Below are 4,126 nucleotides of genomic sequence, written 5' to 3'. Positions count from 1 at the left end.
TGTGAAGATTTCTTGGGTTTTGCATGAAGATTAGTGGATTGAAGTAAGGAATTAAACATGAAGCCAAATGCAAAGTCAAGCCCAAAATGAAGGTCCATATCAAGGTTGCAAGCATTGGATGCCAATAGAGCTTAGGATGCTAGGAATTTAGAACATTGCTCGGGTGATTAATCGCACATTTAATCACCAACATTGGATACCTTAGCAATTAAGAGGAGATTTAAGGCGATAAACCGAGGATTAAGTGACCCCGATCGGGGCCGCCCAACCCCGATCGGGGTTGCATGCCTGATGACTCTTACGTTTTTTTCCTTCCTCTCCTATAAATAGGAGAGGCAATCCTAGGTTTTGGGCATCTCATTTTTACGTCCAAGTTTACTACAATTAAGCCTCAAGCATTATAAGTTTTCTCTCATTAGTTTTCATTTCAAGTTTAAGTTGTTTAAGCATTCTTTAGTTAATCATTCAACACTTTGTATTTCAAGAGATTTTCAAGCATTCGATATTCAATCTTTTGGTTATTAGTTGTTTGTTCTTCCATGCAAGTCTTCCTTTATAAGGTATTTCTTATTACAAGTTTACAATTTACATCATTGCTTTAGTTATCACATAGTTATCATAATCAAGTATTTCATATTTACCTTAGCTTTATTCTTTTCGTATGTTATATCACCTAATTAGTATAATTCATTTAACCATGTTCAACATTACTTACAATTTAGTTTGCATTTTACAATTAAGTATGAGTAGCTAAATTCTCTAGTCTAAAGGCTAGGGGAGCCATGCAAAATCAAACATATAATATGATTAAATAAAGTTCATAATAATATTGATCAATTGCTTCCATCACATGCTTGCTTTGTTATGCTTAATCTTTGATTATCGGCCGTAGTCGTAGATTAAAACTTGTTTATTCGTTCTAAAGTCGAGAGGCACGGAATTGAATTAGACTAAGCATGTGTGGTAGGACGACCTAGTCATGGACGAGAGTTTTTCTAGGACCCGGTCTATGGTTGATACTAATGCCGTAAGGTGGGTATCTTTAAGCCTAAGTAATTGACAAGATTATTAGTATCAAGTTTATCATGTTCATATGTTTACCTTTGCATGAGTGACCCGAACCCTTTAGACTATCTTTTATCATATTATTTACATTGCAATTTTTATTAATCATCAAACCAAACAAACCAAAACCAAATCGTAATCGACCTTGATAAAAATCCACCCATAGCAATTCACGACGTAATTCCCGTTTCCTTGTGTTCGACCCCTATTACTACATTCATTTGTTGTCTAGGGAATTTATCTTTGCATAGGTACGCGATTAACCTATCAAATTTTGGCGCCGTTGCCGGGGAAACGGTTTTATTACTTTTTGAATTGTCGATTTTTATCTTGTTTTCTTTTGTCTTGGGGAACACTTGTTCCTTGAGACCGTTACTTATCACTTCTCTAGAAATTGTTGTCTTATGCCCAGGTCCTCACGCAAGGGAGAATTGCTTTCACCGGATTCCGATCCCGAGAAAACCTTTAGGAGAAGACGACGTTTTTGGAAGGAAGTGAAAGAAGCATCTTCTCCCGTACAAGCCGAAAGTGCTAGAAAGTCTTACTTAGACGATCTAGAGATTCTTGAAGAGGAGGCGGTTTCAAGTTCATCATCTCCACCACCATCACCATCTACTACCAAAAAGATGGTGAAACTTTCCGATCATTCAAAGCCCACCGCGGCCATGCTTCCGGCCGGAATCACAACCACTCAAATCACCGCGCCGGACTTCGAGATCAAACCGGCTTTCATTAGCCTAGTGGAGAGAAAGCAATTTGGAGGAAGTCCTTTGGAGGATCCCAATTTGCATGTGCAAAACTTTTGTGACTATTGCTCCATGATCCGTCAAACCAAGGCGTCACCAAGCCCAAATAAGGGAAATACTTTTCCCTTTCTCTTTGAAGGACAAGGCCAAGCTTTGGATCAATAGCCTTGACCGCACCGCCATGGGAATCACCAATTGGGAGACATTGGCTCTTGCTTTTTACCAAAAGTTTTTTCCACCGGAGAAAACTCAAACTTTGAGGAGCCAAATCACCGGATTCCGTCAACAAGCTCTTGAGAGCTTATATGAAGCTTGGGAGAGGTACAAAGAGCTTCAAAGGCAATGCCCACATCATGGGCTAGATGAATGGTTTCTTGCAATAACATTCTACAATGGATGTTGTGCCGAGTCCCGAAGGATTCTTGATTCCGCCAACAATGGGCGGTTTGATCAAATTGACACCGATCTTGCTCATTCCACGATCGAATCTATGGCAATTCATGATGCCCAATATGTCAATTCTCGAGTTGTGCCATCTAAAGGTAAAGAAGAATCCTCTAACAACTCTGTTTTGCTAGCTCAAATTGCTTTGCTCCAACAACAATTGGCGGAGAGGGATGCTAGAGATTCCATTCAACAAGTCAATGCCATGTCTTCAACAAGCCAAATCGTTGTGTGTGAAGGTTGCGGAGGTGCGGGTCACTATGCCGCTCATTGCCAAGCTCCCATTGAAGAGGTAAATGCCTTTTTAGCTTTAAGACAAAATGCACAAAATGCTTATCCACCGGGTACATTCTCAAACACTTATAACCCAAATTCGAGATTTCACCCGAACATGTCTTATAGAAGCAACAATGTGCTAAATCCTCAACCACAACCCCCACCACAACAAAATGCCTATGTCCCTCAACAACAAAAATATATCCCTCCACCGGGGTATCAAAATCAACAAAGGCCCCCACAAAACAATTTCCAACAAACTCAACCTCCACAACAAAATGCCCAACAAAATAACCAAGAGGGAGGTAAGCTTGAGGGCTTGATAATCCGTATGCAAAAGGAATTGTTGGCTCAAATCCAAAAGAATGAGCAAGCTCAAAATGCCGCGATCAAAATGTTGGAGCAACAAATGGCTCAATTGGCTTCATCTAGCTCTTCAAGGAAATCGGGTCAACTACCCCCTCAAGGTGAGCAACCACATGCTACCCTTCATGCTATTTCCTTAAGAAGTGGAACGAAATATGATGGGCCATCCATGCCCAAAGATGATGAGGAGGTACTTGTTGAGTTGGAGATTTCTCCAAATGATAAGGCAAATGAAGAAATTCCAAAGAAAGTGGATGACCCACTTGTTGTTGTTGAGAAAGACAAGGAAGTGGAGGATGCTCCTCCAAAGAAAGATATTGAAGCAAAGATTCCGGAAAAAGTCAAAGTGCCATTCCCTCATAGGTTGGCAAAGCATCAAAAAAATTCCCAATTCGGTAAATTCATGGAAGTTGTGAAGAATCTACAGGTAACCGTTCCTTTTACCGAATTAATCACTCAAATTCCATCTTACACTAAGTTCATGAAAGACATTTTAACTAAGAAGAGGACTTTTGATGAGGTTGAAACAATAGCTCTCACCGCCGAGGTGAGTGCTCTTTTGCAAAACAAGTCCCCTCCTAAGTTAAAGGATCCCGGTAGCTTTTCTATTCCATGCACAATAGGCACCTACCAAATTGATAAAGCTTTATGCGATTTAGGTGCTAGTGTGAGTGTCATACCATACTCTATTTGTGCTAAGCTTAATATGGGAGTCTTAAAATGCACTAGTGTCACATTGCAAATGGCGGACCGTTCTATAAAACGCCCTTTGGGAGTTTTGGAGGATGTTCCCGTTAAGGTTGGTAAGTTTTTCATTCCGGTTGATTTTATTGTTCTTGACATGGCCGAAGATGCCCAAATCCCAATCATTTTGGGGAGACCATTTTTACACACCGCGGGTGCGTTGATTGATGTCAAGAACGGTAAAATTACATTGGAAGTGGGTGACGATAAGGTCACATATAATTTGAATAGTGCCATGAAGAGTCCTATGATAGAAGAGTCTTGTTATTCTATTGACATTTTGGATGTTGTTGACATTGTTATAGAAGACTCTACACCTCGATCTTTGTCTAAAGATCCCTTGGAGGCACTCTTGCTTTTAGAATCATTTGCAGGTGATGATGAGATTGGAAATGAGGAGATTGATGCTTTGGAGCAAGAATTGGATGGAGAGGAGTTGTCATTGGAGGAGAGCTCACATTTTATAGGCTTGGTTGCTACACCAC

The 4,126-nt window shown here is 40.2% G+C and overlaps 1 non-coding gene across 1 annotated transcript; it reads right to left on the bottom strand.

Annotated features, from left to right (window-relative positions):
- Window positions 1-2,064: 2,064 nt before the first annotated feature.
- LOC141615550 (small nucleolar RNA R71) lies at window positions 2,065-2,171 on the bottom strand. The gene has a single exon (XR_012529966.1). It is a non-coding gene; the product is annotated as a small nucleolar RNA R71 (small nucleolar RNA).
- Window positions 2,172-4,126: the final 1,955 nt, after the last annotated feature.

Source organism: Silene latifolia, chromosome 11 (genome assembly GCF_048544455.1).
Source record: "Silene latifolia isolate original U9 population chromosome 11, ASM4854445v1, whole genome shotgun sequence".
Taxonomy (NCBI): domain Eukaryota; kingdom Viridiplantae; phylum Streptophyta; class Magnoliopsida; order Caryophyllales; family Caryophyllaceae; genus Silene; species Silene latifolia.
Note: the sequence above shows the minus strand (reverse complement) of the source record. Positions and strands in the feature narration are given on the sequence as shown.